Raw genomic sequence first — 18,270 nt, 5'->3', positions numbered from 1 at the left:
TAAATTACAGTCCTCTTTTTTGTTTTCATTTATGTATTTTTTTACTTTACATTGTAAAAAATTAAAAGGAGTTTGCTGTAAACCCCAAACAAGCTATATAGTTCTTTGGAAGGTTTTACTACTTCAAGCCAAACTTGACCTTTTGGATTTAGGGCAATTCATTACTCACCAATTACCTTTTTTCTTTTATTACCTGTTATTTTACCTTATGCTTGTACATTTTCTTGACATTCCAATTTTAGAGAAATGTTGACATTTTCCTGTGAAAGCATTGTACCCTTTAAAATGTTTCTGTTGTTTTTACTAGTTTAGGGATCTGTTGCTCTCTACTCTTTGTATTTGTAATAGCCATGCTGCTTTTCATAGAATTAATTATGTATGGCACTTCCTGTCTGTGTATTGTTGGGATGGAAACCCCAGAAGGAAACTGAGGCTACAATTCGCACAGGCTAACCAAAATTGGGCAATAGAAGATTGGAAAATGGTTGCCTGGTCTGATTGGTTTCTGTTTCAGCAGCAATATTCAGATGGTAGGATCAGAATTTGGCGTAAACAACATGAAAGCATGGATCCATCCTGCCTTTTATCAAAGGTTCAGGCTGGTGCTGATGGTGGTGTAATGGTGTGGGGGATCTTTTCTTGGCACACTTTGGGCCCCTTAGTTCCAACTGAGCATTGTTGCCGACCATGTCCATCCCTTTATGACTATAGTGTACCCATCTTATAATGGCTACTTCCAGCCAGATAATGCACCATGTCACAAAGCTCAAATCATCTCACCACTGGTTTCTTGAACATGATAATGAGGTAACTGTACCCCAATAGCCTCCACAGTCACCAGATCCCAATCCAATAGAGCACCTGTGGGATGAGAGGTTCGCATCATGCATGTGTAGACGACAAATCGGCAGCAACTGCTATCATGTCAATATGGATCAAAATCTCTAAGGGATGTTTGTTGAATCTATGTTATTAAGAACTAAGGCAGTTCTGAAGTCAAGAGGGGTTTGGGCCCGGTACTAGCAGGGTGTACCTCACTGGCGGTGCGTCCATAGAGGGCGCCGGAGCGCCGCCCTCTCTCACTCCCGCACCACCACTGAATACAATACATAGATTCATGCATTGCATAAATCTATGTATTGCCGCTGTCGACGACTATTTAGATGGCCGGCCCCCTGGTGAGCGCCGGCCATCTGAATAACGGCAGCTGGTTGGCTTTGGAAGTGCCTATCAGAGCCAGTGGCTCTGATAGGCTTTCCGAGTACAGCCCTCAGGCTGTAATCGGCTTCCAAATAATTATCCAAGGCACGCATGGGGGGTGCGTTCCTTGGATAAGACTGGCAGGCGTCTCAGCCAATCAGGTTCACCGGTTCTGGTTACCGGTAACCTGATTGGCTGAAGCTTCATCGAGGGCGGGAGAAGACATCGAGGGACCGTGGAAGGAGGCTGGCCGACGCCAGAAAGGTAAGTGTCGGGTGGGGGGGCAGCATTTTACAGGGCACAGTGGCGACAATTAAAGGGCACAGCGGCATCAATTGGCACAGTGGCGACAATTAAAGGGCACAGCGGCAACAATTAAAGGGCACAGTGGCATCAATTGGCACAGTGGCGACAATTGATGGGCACAGTGGCTGCGTTTGATGGCATGGCACAGTGGCTGCGTTTGGCATGGCACAGTGGTGACAATTGATTGTACAGTGGCTGCGTTTGATGGCATGGCACAGTGGCGACAATTAATGGGCACAGTGGCTGCGTTTGATGCCATGGCACAGTGGCTGTGTTTGATGGCATGGCACAGTGGTGACAATTGATGGCACAGTGGCTGTGTTTGATGGCATGGCACAGTGGCTGTGTTTGATGGCATGTGGTGACAATTGATGGCACAGTGGCTGCGTTTGATGGCATGGCACAGTGGTGACAATTGATGGAACAGTGGCTGCGTTTGATGGGCCCAGTGGCTGCATTTGATGGGCACAGTGAGGCTGCAATTATATATTATTATTTTTTTCATTTGTTTGCGCCCCCCCAAAAATTTTGAGCACCAGCCGCCACTGGTGTACCTGATAAAGTGGCTGGTGAATGTATAATACATATGTATGTATATATGCACTATGGCCCGGATTCACAAAGCTCTTACGCCGACGTATCTCACATTTTCTATGCACATATGCAAATGAGGGAGATACGCCGATTCACGAACGTAGTTGCGCCCGGCGCATAATATACGCGGTTTGCGTAAGTCCTACGTCCGGCGTAAAGTTATTCCCCGTATAGGAGGCTCATGCAAAGGTATAGACCAGGGAACACAAGCCGTCGTATCTTTTGTCGTTTACGTTGTACGTGAATATGGCTGGGGCGTAGGTTACGTTCACGTCGTAGGCAGTGATTCAACGTATCTTAGGCAGTTGTTTTGACGTGATTCTGAGCATGTGCACTGGGATGTGGCCACGGGACGGCGCATGCGCCGTTCATTTTAAGTACTTCTATGACGCTTGGCCCATCATTTGCATGGGGTCACGCCTCATTAGCATGGCTCACGCCCACTTCCACCTACGCTGGCTTACGCCGAAGAAACCCAGTGTATCTTTAAGAGGGAGTGGAAGCGAGTGCTTTGTGAATCCAGTGCTTGCCTCTGTGCGCTGCGCCGGTGTAGCGTAAAAGAGATACGCTACGCCGGCATAAATATGCGCCGAGGTATGTGAATCCGGGCCTATGTATTCAGTAGTTCACGTTATCTGTTTTATATTTTTTTCCTAAAAGCCTTTTGTGACCAAAAAAAGAAAATACCTTTTCAGCTACCATTTAGGAAACCATTTAGGAAAGATGCTCATATTTACTGACCCTGGGAAGCAAAGCAGAAAGGTGACCATATTACTGACCTACTTTCTGCAACCAACTCGGCTCTTTCTATGAAAAAGTTTTGCAGTAACAACATGTACCTAACAGAGCAATGCTATATATGACTGCTCTTCTACAAATAAAGCCTGGAACTGGATGTCCCTGACTGTCATCATAACTGTTTTGTTCTGATTCTCTTTCAGCACAGGACTGGAGCCAGCAGGCATTTCAACAGCTGTGCCCCTTTTCTCTGTCATTTTCCACCTGGGTGCCACTTCCATCTCTGGAGCTTAGCACGACATATATCTGCCAACTCTGCATAAAGTGAGATCCACATTTCTCTAATCTTTTCCTCTTCAGATACTGTGAATGCATCCATGTATAATATTACATGAGGAATGGTGAGGATAATTTATAAAAACTGAAGTGACACATGTTGAAGAGATGTCTACTACAGTGACCATGTTTAAAGCTTAAGTTTAGTTAACCACTTCAATACTGGGCATTTTCACCCCCTTCCTGCCCAGGCCAATTTTCAGCTTTCAGCACTGTCAGGCTTTGAATGACAATTGCGCTGTCGTGTGATGTGGCTCCCTAACAAAATTTACGTCGTTTTTTCCCCCCACAAATAGAGCTTTCTTTTGGTGGTATTTTATTATCCCTGTGGTTTCTATTTTTTGCGCTATAAACCAAAAAATACTGACAAGTTTGAAAAAAACACAATATTTTTTACCATTTGCTATAATAAATATCCCAATTTTTTTTTTAAAAACTATTTTTGTTTTCTCAGTTTAGGCCGATATGTATTCTTCTACATATTTTTGGTAAAAAAATCGCAATCAGCGTATAGTGATTGGTTTGCGCAAAAGTTATAGCGCCTACAAAATAGGGGATAGATTTATGTTTTTTTTTTTTTTTTTACTAGTAATGGCGGTTATCTGCGATTTTTGTCAGGACTGCCGTATTGCGGCAGACAGATTGGACACTTTTGACACTATTTTGGGACCATTCACATTTATACAGCGGCGGGCACGGATTTTCCCTGATGCGAACCTGCGGCGGTGCACAGGGAACTTGTAAACAGGAGGACGTCCAGGGATGCCCTCCCGGCAATTGAGCGCTGCGCTGTAGACGTCTTTCCTCTATAGCGCCAGCGCGAAGTGGTTAAATATTTTTTTTTAATCAGAATAAGGGACAAAATTTACATTGACTGAAAAGTATCCCTTGTCCTGGTGGCTGCTATGTTCATTTAAATACTTATTCCTGTGCCCCACCTACACCCCCCCCCCCCCTAGTTATGACCAACCACCCCGTAATGCCAAAACACGTTATGTGTATTCACTATACTTTTAACAGTTGTAGAAAAATACAGATTTGGATTTTGGGACCTATCAAGTATCCAGCTTGTACTCAACATTGATTTAGATTATACCCCTCTACACTACATTTATAGGATTTGTTTCGTAAAGGCAAATAGATTGTTTATTTTGAAAGATAATTTTCCCTTCAGTAGATAAGTGTGGTGAAAATTCACCTTGCAAAGATTATTTTTTTTATATTTACATGCACATGTCTGGATGATGAAAGTCAGTAGAACTTTGCCTCATTCATTAAGCTAAGGGAAAATTCCCTTCCAAAGTGTACTAGTTTTTTTTTAATTCTTTATTTCAGGCAAGCACAACACAAGTCGTCCAGCCATAGGTGTGCTCACAGGGTGTGCCAGGTGTGCCCAGGCACACCCTAATCACTCTGTGCAGCACAGATTCCCCTTATTGCCCTGCCCCCCCATTTCCCCCACAGCGCTGCTGGCCTTCCTCCTCTCCTCTCCTACTGGCTGCGGGCACACACAGGGGGATGTTTTAAAATTAGTGGGGAAAGGGGCCAGTAAATATGTAATTTACTGACCCCTTCCTTTTTTTAAATGAACACAGTGAGTGATCAGTAGCATGTGTTTGAGATTTGGGGTGCACACCCTAATGCAATAGGCTGGGCACACCTATGCTTCCAGCCTTGATGCACATGATATTATATCATGAATCAGGCTCCATTTACACGTGTACAACCCGACTTTCGAGTGCAGCTTTATTGTACATTTGCAAGTACAAAAGAAAAACAAACAGAGCAAACCTTGCTAAGATATCACAGCACAATGTAGGCGAAGTGGCCATTGTATACATGTACAGTGGATAATGGAAGTAGTGGTTATACATCTTAAAGTCATCACGAAAGACAAAATATACAGAACGATAATAAAGTTCAATATGTATGCATAACAATTGAAAAGGAAACAGTAGAGAATCATCATCAACTAGTTCCTAACTCCAGTTAGTACCTTAAATAGCCGGTGGTATAGTGCGGTCTGAGTTAACCCACACATCCCAGATTTTATGTAATTTGCAAGGGCAACCCCTCGCTTCATACGTCAGTTTATATACTGTGAGGGAAAATGTATTTCATCCCCTGCTGATTTTATACGTTTGCCCACTGACAAATAAATAAGTCCTTGGACAGTTCTTTGGTCTTGGCCATGGTGGAGAGTTTGGAATCTGATTGATTGATTGCTTCTGTGAACAGGTGTCTTTTATGCAGGTAAGAAGCTGAGATTAGGAGCACTCCCTTTAAGAGAGTGCTCCTAATCTCAGCTTGTTACCTGTATAGAAGACACCTGGGAGACAGAAATCTTGCTGATTGATAGGGGATCAAATCCTTATTTCACTCATAAAAATGCAAATCAATTTATATTTTGAAATGCGTTTTTCTGGATATTATTGTTGTTTTTCTCTCTCACTGTTAAAACAAACCTAGCATTAAAATTATAGACTGATTATTTCTTTGTCAGTGAGCAAATGTACAAAATCAGCAGGGGATCAAATACTTTTTTCCCTCACTGTAAGGGGAGCATCTGATTAATAAGAGTAAGTCAGGAAGCTATAGTAGGGGGAGTTGTGGATTTCCAGTGCATCATAACCAATTTTGTGGCATAAAATAAAGTCAAACGTAGAAAAGTTTTGGAATTCTTAGATAGAGATTCATCATCGATATATCCAAGCAAACACTTCAAGGGGTTACAGATATTAGGTATCTGAGTGGTAGAATTGATAAAAGCCGTGACTTCAGACCAGAACGCTCTAACTGGTGAGCATTGTCACACCATGTGGTAGAATGTGGCATCCACCAAAGAGCATTTGGAACACATGGCGGAGGGCACCCTCTTCAAACAATAAAAGAGACTGCGTGTATAATAGGATCTATAAAGAAACTGGATAACTTTAGCCCTCGAGGAGATGACCGTGGGAACCTGTACAGGAAGAATTTCCTTCCAAACTTCCTCCGCAAGTTCTGAAATATCTGTGATCCACCGAGATTCTGTAAGATTAAGTATATCGGTTTTAGAGTGAAGCAGTTGGAGTGAAACTTTGATGCAACTTTGGATGGGTGCAACTTGGATATGACTTTGGCTTTGGCCAGTGATAATGGACAACTGTTGCGATGTATAACATTCAAGTACGACTTTCATGCAACTTTTGAAGTTCATGCTTGCCTGTGGTGAAATACCCCAGACCAGTGTTTCTCAACTCCAGTCCTCAAGGCGCCCCAACAGATCATGTTTTCAGGCCTTCCATTATTTTGCGCAGGTGATTTGATCCGGTTCACTGCCTTAGTAATTACCACAGCTGTTTCATCTGAGGGAAATCCTGAAAAAAGTTGAGAAACTGCCCAAGACCATGAGCTGTGCTCCATTATTTTCAAAAACTGTACTCTAGGAAAAAATTGGGGGTAAAGGATGAACTAATTAATCAACACTATAGTATCCAGGAAGCTCTGGGGCAAGTTGACAACCACTGTAATATAAAAAATAAATAAAAAACTGGTTATTAAAAACTTACTGTAGATAGTCGAACTTAACCAGGAGTGGTTTGTTATATTGCTAAGACCCGGTTCACACTTGGGCGGCACGACTTTGGGGGTGACTCGGCAAGGCGACCTGAAGACAACTTCAGAGGCGACTTGCAAAATGACTTCTGTATAGAAGTCAATGCAGGTCCCCCCCGAGTCGCCCCCAAAGTCGTACAAGAACCTTTTTCTAAGTCGGAGCGACTTGCGTCCCTCCTATTAGAACGGTTCTATTGAATAGAATGGGACGCGACTTGTCAGGCGGCTGAGTCACCTGACGAGTCACCCCAGTGTGAACCGGCTCTAAGGAGTATCCATGTGTTTAATAATAAACTTTTTTGACATTTGAGTGCGTAAATGTTCTCCTTGATTTATCTTTTATGGCTTTTGAGGTACATTATTTAGGGGAGCACCCCCACATTAATGTTAGTAGTTATTTTGTTCAATAATTATGGAATGTGGTAAATGCAGTTTTATTTCTTGTTTTGGAACTTGACTGAGAACCACATTGAATGCCATTCAAGACAATACTCTGACCTTGTCTCTTGGCAGGGAGAGCCCTGTTGCAGAGGAACCCAGACTGCAATATTTTTATTTTAATAAAGTCAATGAGTAATAGTTCTGTACATATTTACAAGCAATTGATAGACGACCACCCTTGGGTGTAATTCGACTAGCAAAAGGATCACCCTGTACACAAAGGTGTCAAAATGAGGTGCTCATCTATATTCTTGCCAAGTGCTGCAATAAACCAGCTCCAGGTGCACAACATACAATGCTTGGAAATGCAATCACTTTTCACTGTGTCCAAATATACTGGAGGTTCTGGCTTAGCCCCTGTTACTTTAATTAGTCCCTTTTGCTTTGCCCAGTACATCCTGTTGCCAGGAAAGCATCTGATAGCGGGCTATGATTCAGGTTAGAAGCTGAAGCCAAATGGATTGGTAACAGAGGTGTTTATTAACCATCTCTCCATCTTGTTGGCCAGGGGACAGGGTCACAGTGCAGAAGAAAACGTATGCGTTGAGGCTTCACGAAGGTCCAAAAATCTCCAGATTGCATATAATGCTGCACTTTATGGTTTTCGGCCTCTATTACTAAGCCAGCAGCTGCCCGGAGACAATGGATAACATGCAACAGAGCAGCAATGGGTTAAAATCACATTGTACGCTATTGAGCCTATCAAAATGATGTGGAGGTTCATAGCCTGGACAGTATATGGTCAATAAAAAGAGGCTGTGCCTTTGTTATTGGCTAGTCATTTCCCCTTGCATGAATGGTTAAAGTCTAGACATGACCCTGACAATTGTGATGCCTGTTTATGGTCTAGATTAGAAGAACATTCCAAAGAACACACAATATCAGAGTTTTAAATTATAGCATACATCCTAATATATGAAAATCACTAAATATCTTCTGAAATGACCCAGTTGGCAAGGAACGCCTGGAGACCTCATGCTAATTGATAGCACATTTCCTGAATCATTCCATCAGCGGCTTAGAGCCGGTCGTAAGCAAAATGTAAAAATCAGTTACGCAAGACAACAGGGAGTTTTTAGCCAACCTCATCTACAAAGGAAGGGATTAAGATGTACCCTAAAGGTTTAACACTTTATAGGCTAAACTAGAGACTTACACCCCATACACACTATTAGATGTTTGTCTTCAGATTTACTACAACCAGATAATATGAGGTCAAACCTTAAGAGTTTCAATTTGTATGCAATCAGGCTGGCCCTTGCACTACATGGTTTTGGTAAACCTGACGACAAAAATCTGCAGAAAATCTAATAGTGTGTATGGGGCTTAACATTTGCATGCAGGCTGCCTTAGGTATTAGGCAATTAGGACTCCCCTGTTGTCCAAGGGAGGGGGTGAGCACGACACTCCACACCAGGGAGAAAGCCTTGCATTACTGTGTGTAGTTACAGACAGAAGAACAGGAAGTGAGGATTTCTCAGAAGAAATAAGGACATTTAAAAGCAAATTCGAAGGATGAGGTAAGTGAAGGAGGACTGCACTAAGGTAAAGGAAGCTATTTAGGAAAGAAAATTGTACCTTTACAACCCCTTTCATGTTACATGCACGTTGTGAGAAGCTCATAGTGTGCAGCGAATTCTGGATAAGCTTTTTCACTACAGGAACCTGTGCAAGACTGAAGATGAGACTGTAGTTTAGCCTTAAATTTCATAGAGATTTTATAATATACTACAGATCGCTGTCCTACTTTTAAAAATGCTTATCCTGGCTGTGTCCAGCTCCTGTACTTTATAGTCAAAGATCCAAAACTATCATGCTGTAAATGGGTGTGAGAATTTTTTACTTGTTCCAGATCAGCTGTTTACAGCATGACAGACAAGGAACCAGGATTCATAAAATGATAAATAAGCAATGGCACCCTTCATTGTTCTATCATGACTGTTCTGTTTCAAATGCCACTTTATGCATTGATATACTGTAGACCCAGTCTGTTCAGACAGTACAGTCACCTACTGATTTGGCACCATCCACGGGCAGCTTAACTCTTCAATAAGGCACAGAAGTTGAATCCAATATAACAGGGCTCAAAATTTTAAGTCCTGAGCTACTAGCCAGGCTTTATGAGTTATTTCCCACTAGTTGCCCCACCCAACCCCTTCCCTGCCCCGCCCCTAATTCTGCCCCTAAGCACTCCCTCATAAATTGTCTCTTGAAATGACGCTGTTAAAATGTTTTATGCAGAATTTCTTTTTACTTTAAAGATAATAAACATGTTATACAGTACTTACCTCCTCTGTGAAATGGTTTTGCACAGAGCAGCCCAGATCCTCCTCTTCTTGGGTGCCTCTTCTGGCTCCTCCCTCCTGTCAAGTGGCCCCAAAGCAAGCATCTTGCTATGGGGGCACTCGCTCTGTGTCCATTTAGACACTGAGCAGTTTGGCACTGCCCCCTCTCTCTCCTGATTGGCTTATGGACTTTAATTGACAGCAGCGGGAGCCAATGGCGCCATTGCTGTGTCTCAGCCAACCACTAGGGAAAGTCCCGGACAGCCGAGGGACTTGTGTACATTGCTGGATAGAGATGGGGCTCAGGTAAGTATTAGGGGGCTGAGGGGAGCTACTACACACAGAAGGTTTTTTATCCTAATGCATAAAACGCATTAGGATAAAAAACCTGCTTTTACAATCACTTAAGTTACAAAAATAAATATCAACAACAACAACAACAACTTCTTATTTAAAACTGTGTATAACAACAACTTTAACAATATTAACCATAAAGCATATTTCACTGATCTGACTGTGATAAATAAAATATGATTGCTACTACAGGCACTGTATACATCATTACTGCCTTGTTAAGTAAATATTTTATTGCTATATTAAATATAGCAATAAAAAAATGAAAACCAATAAATGACACTTTCACTGATTTAGGATGCAGAGAGACTTACAGCGGAGCACAGCTCTGAACAGGGGAGTGGGAGCTGCCAAAGTTAACAAGCTGGTGATTGGTTGCTAGGTATAGTCTGAGCAACCAATCACCAGCTTGTAAATATGAAGAGTAAACTTTGGAAGCTCCCGCTCAACCCCCCTCCCTGCCCCCACCTCATCTAGTTCTTTGCTGACAACAACTGTATGCCAGGCTCCCATTCAACTCCGCCTGCCGGAAGCACATTTGTGAGGTCAGGCACTGATGTTGGACGAGAAGGCCTGGCTTGCAGTCTCCGCTTAAGTTGTTCTATCCGGTTGAGGTCAGGTGCAGGCCAGTCAATTTCCTCCATCCCAAACTCATCCATATCTTTATGGATCTTGCTTTGTGCACTGGTCATGTTGGAACAGTAAGGGACCATCATCAAACTGTTCGCACAAAGTTGGGGGCATGAAATTGTCCAAAATGTCTTGGTATGCTGACACCTTAAGTGTTCCCTTTACTGGAACTAAGGAGCCAAGCCCAACCCTTGAAAAACAACCCCACGTCATAATTCCCCCTCCACCAAATGGTTTGTATCAGTGCACAAAGCACGGTCCATAGAGACATGGATTAGCGAGTTTGGGGTGAAGGAACTTGACTGGCCTGCACAGAGTCCTGACCTCAACCTGATAGAACACCTTTGGGATGAATTAGAAAGGAAACTGCGAGCCAAGCCTTCTGGAAGAATGGCCAAACATTTCAACAGACACACTCTTACACTCTTAAACTTTGTGGACAGCCTTCCCAGAACAGTTGAAGCTGTTATATCTGCAAAGGGTGGGCCAACTCAATATTGAACCCTAGAAACTAGGACCATTGACAATTATACAGAGATTAGTTCTATAAATTTGCACTGATTACTGTATAAATGTCACTGGTAGGGAATGAGTTAACGTTAGGGGCGATCAAGGGGTTAAATGTGATACCTAGGGAGTGATTGTAACTGTGGGGGGGAGGGGACTGCCTGGGGGAGGTTACAATCGGTGTTCCTATATACTAGGAACACACGATCTGTCTCCTCTCCCCTGACAGGACGTGGATCTGTGTGTTTAACCACTTCTACACCGAGGACGTCATATGACATCCTTGACTTTGTGCGGGGATATCTGAATGATGCCTGCAGCTACAGGCATCATTCAGATATCACTGTTTTCTGCCGACGATTGTGTGCACAATAAGAGCGATCCTAGTTGCAGTTCCACCGCTTGATCATTCTTATAGGTGGCAGGATGGGACGTTCCCCCCTCTCGCCGCCATCCGGTGCTTCTCCGGGCTCTCCCGTGCCATCGGGGGCCTGGAGAACAAATCGGCCGGCGCCGACTTACGGCGGTAGAGATCTCTGGTCATCTCTATGACCGTCGGAGGCCTGGGCGCGACGTTGTGACATCACGCCCGAGTACCCGGAAGTATACAAAGCCGCAATCACGGCTGTCAGCTATTTTTTTTACGACCTAATGCTTTCCAGCCTGGAGGGGAGATGTGGGACCTGTCACAATATATTCCTATTACATTTAAAAAATTAAATGTAAAAAAAAGTGTAAAAATCTAAAAAAATTAAGTAAAATAAATCAAACACATTTTTTAAAACGCCCCTCTCTCAGAAGCGAACATGCATGTAAGTCCGGCCCACATATGTAAACACTGTTCAAACCCCACATGTGAGGTATCGCCACGTACGTTAGAACGTGTGCAACAATTATAGCACTAGACCTCTGTAACTTGAAAATAGTAACCTGTTAAAAAATTTAAAGTGTCGCCTATGGATATTTTTATATACCAAAGTTTGGCACCATTCCATGAGTGTGCGCAATTTTAAAGCGTGACATGTTAGATATCTATTTACTCGGCGTAACATCATATTCACATTATACAAAAAAATTGGGCTAACTTTACTGCTTTGTTATTTTTAAATTCATGAATTTTTTTCCCCAAAAAATGCGTTTGAAAAATTATTTCGCAAATACCATGCAAGATAAAAAGTTGCAATGACCGCCATTTTATTCCCTAGGGTGTCTGATAAATATATATATATATATATATATATATATATATATATAAAATGTTTGGGGGTTCTGACAAATTTTCTAGCAAAAAAATTATGATTTTTACATGAAGGAGAGAAGTGCCAGAATAGTCCCGGTTCTGAAGTGGTTAAACACACAGATCCATGTTCGTGCTCTGTCACGAGTGATCGCGGTTGGCCGGCGGAAATCCCAGTTGCCGGGCACACGCATCGGCTCCTCCAGCGGCACACCCCCTATGCCACCGGGAGGCCGAGAACGTCCTATGACGCCCTTCCAGGATGGTAGATCTCATTTGCGGACATCATATGACTATGGATGGGGAAGGAAGTGGTTAATGAATGTAAGCTGCAATAAATATTACATTTTTGTTTTTGGGTTTAGTTGTTCTTTATTGCCATACACAGCAGCATTATTCTTTTTTTAACATCTACCTAGAGTTTACCCTTCAAAGGGAAATGCCACAATGTCAGTTAGACAATACAAATGGATGGCAGTGCATATTTCCATTAATACCTAGTCACCTTGTGCTATTGCCCGACTCATGGGATAGGGTGAGCTATAAGAAGACATGACAATGAGGATGAAATATTTCACATATTTTCCCTCCTGGACCCAGTCCAGATCCATTCCAGTCTATAAGGACAATAGTCCTTGTACGTTTTGGCCCGTTTTGAAATGTGCTCAAATATTTCACGTCATGTCCCAGCCATGGATGCTAAGCTTTTTAGCTGTTTATGTGGACGTCATCCTTCAATGTTTAGTATTAGTTGGTACTGTTCTCTCGGAATATTAAAGTACCATTAATCCCATCATCTTCTCACGTTACAATGTTACATACTTAGCTAGGATGAAAACAGATCTTCACCTAGTTCAACCCTCGTGTTACTTCACAGAGAGCAAGCAAAAATAACTCCTGTGCAATCCTAGCCAGACTTTTTCCACTGAGGCAGAAAAAAGAGCTGCTTTGTGCGTATAGAGCCAGAGACACATAGGGCTGGGAATACTTCCACTCCACAAGAGCATTTATTAATCTGGCTCTGCTCATTGAAGTGTGAACACTGTGATTTCTGCGATACCTAACCTTACCGCGACAGCACCTCAGCCCTGTGCTGATAAATAAACCGCAAGCGGCAGGGTAGCTGCACTTTGCAGCCTCTAAATGTATCATAAATACTGTGGCCCAGATTCTCAAAGGAGATACGACAGCGTATCTCCAGATACGCCGTCGTATCTCTGAGTCTGGGCGGTCGTATCTATGCGCCTGATTCATAGAATCAGTTACGCATAGATTCCTATTAGATCCAACCGGCGTAAGTCTGTTACGCCGTCGGATCTTAACTGCATATTTACGCTGGCCGCTAGGGGCGTGTACGCTGATTTACGCCTAGAAATATGTAAATCAGCTAGATACGCAAATTCACGAACGTACGCCCGGCTGGCGCTGAACAGCTTTTCCCGGCGTAAAGTTACCCCTGCTATATGAGGCGTACATGTGGCGTACCAATGTTAAGTATGGACGTCGTTCCCGCGTCAAATTTTGAATATTTTACGTTGTTTGCGTAAGTCGTCCGTGAATGGGGCTGGATGCAGGGCTGTGGAGTCGGTAGATAAATGTTCCGACTCCGACTCCTCAGTTTTATGTACTTCCGACTCCGACTCCGACTCTGACTCTTCTGTATTAATATGCAAAGGTATTTTTATACATTCCTTGAGGGAAAGAAACGCAACCTACCACAGGACTACTGGCTGGGAAGCCAACAGTCTACTGTATTGCACAGTTTAAGCAAAAGACAAACACAATGGCCCAGATTCAGGTAGAATCGCGCAATATTTGCGTGGGCAAAGAGCAAATTTTTTTCTCTGCGCCCACGCAAATATTGCGCTTTGCCCGCGATTCACGGAGCAGTTGCTCCGTAAATTGCGCGGGCAATATGCTAAACAGCCGGGCGCAAGGCTGCCTAATGTAAATGATCCCGCCGGGGGCGGGAATCATTTAAATTAGGCGCGCTCCCGCGCCGAGCGAACAGCGCATGCTCCGTCGGGAAACTTTCCCGACGTGCATTGCGGCAAATGACGTCGCAAGGACGTCATTTGCTTCTAAGTGAACGTGAATGGCGTCCAGCGCCATTCACGGTTCACTTACGTAAACGACGTGAAATTTAAATTTCACGGGCGGGAGGCGCAGCTATACTTTAGCATTGGCTGCGCCTGCTATTAGCAGGAGCAGCCTTATGCTAAAGGCGCCGTACGGAAACTCCGTACCTTGCGTACGCAGGGCCCGCGCAACTTTTGTGAATCGGTGGTAGTATGCAATTTGCATACTATACGCCGATCACAATGGCCGCGCCCCCTAGCGGCCAACGCAAGAATGCAGCCTGGGATGTGAAGGCATAAGGAGGCTTATGTTTGTCACATCCTAGGCTGCAGTCGGTGTAACGAGGTTCCTGAATCAGGAGCACTCGTTACACCGGAGCAAGTAAGCACTTGCGCCGCGCAACTATGGTTGCGCGGGCGCAAGTGCTTCTTGAATCTGGGCCAATGAAAACAATCAAGTGGCTGGATAGTAGCAGCAGGCATAAACATCAGGAACAGGATCTTTACCAGTTCAAAAATACAAACCACATTATTTGGTTGTTTTAGAACAAAAACAAAGCTTATCAATAATGAACCAAAAACAAAATCTGTAAAACCTAGAAATGGTTTATATTAATCTTGAAATGTAGTTATAGGCTTAGCAAATGCAAATCAATTCAATGTAGAGTTCTAAGGAAGAGAATTGCCTCTGCCAGATCCTCTTTCATAGAGGCTCTTAAGTCAGACTTTATTATTTTTAGGGCTGAAAATAATCTTTCGACACTGACTTGGGTGGGTGGCATTGCAGTAACTATTCTGGCCACATCACTAACGATCTCTGGATAAACAAGGATGGCTTCTTCAACAGTAAGTTTTGATGAGTGATCATACTTTTCAACTTCTTTTAGTGCTTTATAAAACTCCTGTTGGAATTTTTTTATTTGGACACTTAGGCCCCGTACACACGAGAGGATCTATCCGCTGGAATTGATCTGCGGATCAGTTCCAGCGGATAGATCCGCTGGTGTGTACAACCCAGCGGATATTTTTCCGCTGATTTTTTTCGGGCCGACCGATTTCCAGCGGATAAAAATTTCTTAGCATGCTAAGAAATCTATCCGCTGGAATCGGCTCCAGCGGATCGATCCGGTGGTCTGTACAGACTCACCGGATCGATCCGTCCGAACCCATCCCTCGCATGCGTCGTAATGATTCGACGCATGCGTGGATATCCTTATATGACAGCATCGCGCACGTCATCATCGCGGCGACGGCGCGACACGTCACCGCGGTGTGAATTCGGCGCGGATTTTGATCCGATGGTGAGTACACTCCAGCGGATCAAAATCCTCAGAGTATTTATCCGCGGAAACGGTCCGGAGGACCGTATCCGCGGATAAATCCTCTCGTGTGTACCCGGCATCACTGGTTCTCTAACATGCGTTCCCTGTAAAAGCAGAACACAACACTATGGAAAGTATAAGTATTGCAGCTCCTAATTGTGCGTTGCGTGCCATATAGTAAAGCACATGAAAAGCATGCTTCTTCACGGTCACTTAACGTGTTGGTTTTGCGGTTACGTGAGGCACTGCATGCATTGGTCTTTATTCTTACAGTAGAGAAGTTATTAATTATAACTTTTTGTGAATTGGGACATTTAAACTTGCTTTTTTTTATTCCAATCTAAATTTAGTAGGAGTCGGAGTCGGAGTCGGTGCATTGTTTTCCGACTCCGACTCCAGGTACCCAAAATTTCCCCCGACTCCGACTCCTCGACTCCGACTCCGACTCCACAGCCCTGGCTGGATGTAATTTACGTTCACGTCGAAACCAATACGTCCTTGTGGCGTACTTTGGAGCAATGCACACTGGGATATTCCGAGGAAGTCAATCACGCCGGGTCACAAGTTATTTACATAAAACACGCCCCCTGTTCCAAATTTGAATTAGACGGGCTTACGCCGGCCTATTTACGCTACGCCGCCGCAACTTACGGAGCAAGTGCTTTGAGAATACAGCACTTGCCGTCTAAGTTGCGGAGGCGTAGCGTAAATAGGATACGCTACACCGGAAAAAAGATACGCCGATCTACGAGAATCTGGCCCTGAGAGTTTACACACCTCACCTAGGCAAATCAAACAGGGCCGCTTTGTAAGATTCTGCGAACAGTAAAGGTTATAGCAACCTTAATCCTTTAAAGGGTGACACTACAAAAAAAAAACATTGCGTTCTGCAGCATTTCAAGTGAAATTAAAGCGGAGCTGTAGCCGAACATAACTAGAAACAATTAATATCCCATTAAAAGGATAAAATAACAAAAAAAGCTTTTGCTGCAATGTTACATTCCATAATGGCAGTACTTTTTTCTGCCATTAGGTGTCCTCAGTCTGATGGCCAATACCATTCAACCCCATTCCTCTGAGACCAGGTCATCGTGGACCCATCCTGGCCTGTGACTGAAAGGTTAAGCAGCACAAGAGTTCACCTCTCTGCTTTCTCCATCTATCAGCATGCTTCTTGTCACCACATGAACTGAATGGCTCCTTACTGTTTCTTCCTCTCACACTCCAGCCTTGCTGTGCAGAGACTGAAAGAGGCTGACATCAGGTCAATTTCAAGCTTGCTTTAAAAAAAATAATACATTTAATTATTGCAGAATTGAATTAATATCAGCTTTTTACTGTAGATCTGCCTAAAGTTCAGCTTTAGTAAAACACAAAATAATCAGTAATTATTAAAGTATTTAATTAACATGTGAATAAGGAGCCGCAGATGAACTGGATCCCCCACTCCTGCACAGCCAGGCACACTGAATGTTCACAGGCACTCCAGAGACAGAGAACGTTTCGTGACTTGTTTTTTTCTGTTTTATTAGAGGGTTTCAACTTGGATAGAGATGGGAAGTTATGGGATGCCCACTAGGCTTCAGCAACAACATTTTGGCAACAACTTCAGGGACATCTTCCTATATACAGTCTCCTTGACACTCCTCCTGCACTTCACTTGCTTGCAGACTAAATCACTTTTAGTAGATCTGACAAACTCTCAGTCAGAATTAAGCAATGGCCCTTTGCAGGCAGGAACTCAAAGTCCCTTGTGGTGTAGCAGCAGAATACAGTGATTGACTTGTACCTTTCCTCTTGTGGCTACTGGTCCCAGCACCACCTCTTTAGGTACTGCCAACCCACCTGGCTGCAACTGTCCCCTTTCTCTACCCCCCAGGCTAACTTTCCTCTCCAGTCCATCAGACTGAGTCTCTTACCAACCCACCCAGCTTACTCTAAGGAGATCTCCTGGGGAAGGATGATGACTTAAGCACACTGCTGTCTTCAGGGAGAACTGGCTACATGTGGCAGTCCCCCCTTTGTAAGTCCCCTGTAGTGCTTATCTACTTACACTGTCCTCTCTCTTGCTCCTCCAGGAAGGGCTTCCTCCATGTGCTGTGGCAGGATCCTTTGAGCACCCAAGGCAGGACACCCACCCCCAGACTAGGGGGTAGCCCTGAGGACTACTGACTGTCCTACTGGCATGGCTCATGCCTATTTATGAGGTAAGCTCTGCCCCTGCCAGCACACTACTGGTAATTTGGCTGAGGCCTCATAAATATTCCAGGCAGCTCCTCCTATCCTACTGCCCACTAGCTCTAGAACATTCTACAATATTCCAGAAGCAGTAGGAGGCTCCAGAGGAGCTGTCAGGATGAGTCATCCAGCCCTGACTCGCTGAACCCTGACCCAGATTCAACAGCTCAGGCTTAGCCCTGAGCTAAATAAATTTACCTACACTAACAGAAATACACTACTTCTAGCACACACTAGAGGGTGCTAAAAATTACTACCTTTATTACTTTAAAGCACCTGTCAGGACAAAGCCACCATTAATTACTTTTGTTTAAGGGGCTGGTTCATACTAGAACAAGTGCTCAAAAATGTGCTCCCGTGCATTCTGGTTTTAACAGCCCATTCATTTCAAAGGGCTGCCAAACGTA

Source organism: Rana temporaria, chromosome 4 (assembly GCF_905171775.1).
Source record: "Rana temporaria chromosome 4, aRanTem1.1, whole genome shotgun sequence".
In the NCBI taxonomy this organism is placed as follows: Eukaryota; Metazoa; Chordata; class Amphibia; order Anura; family Ranidae; genus Rana; species Rana temporaria.
This window is presented reverse-complemented; position numbering follows the sequence as displayed.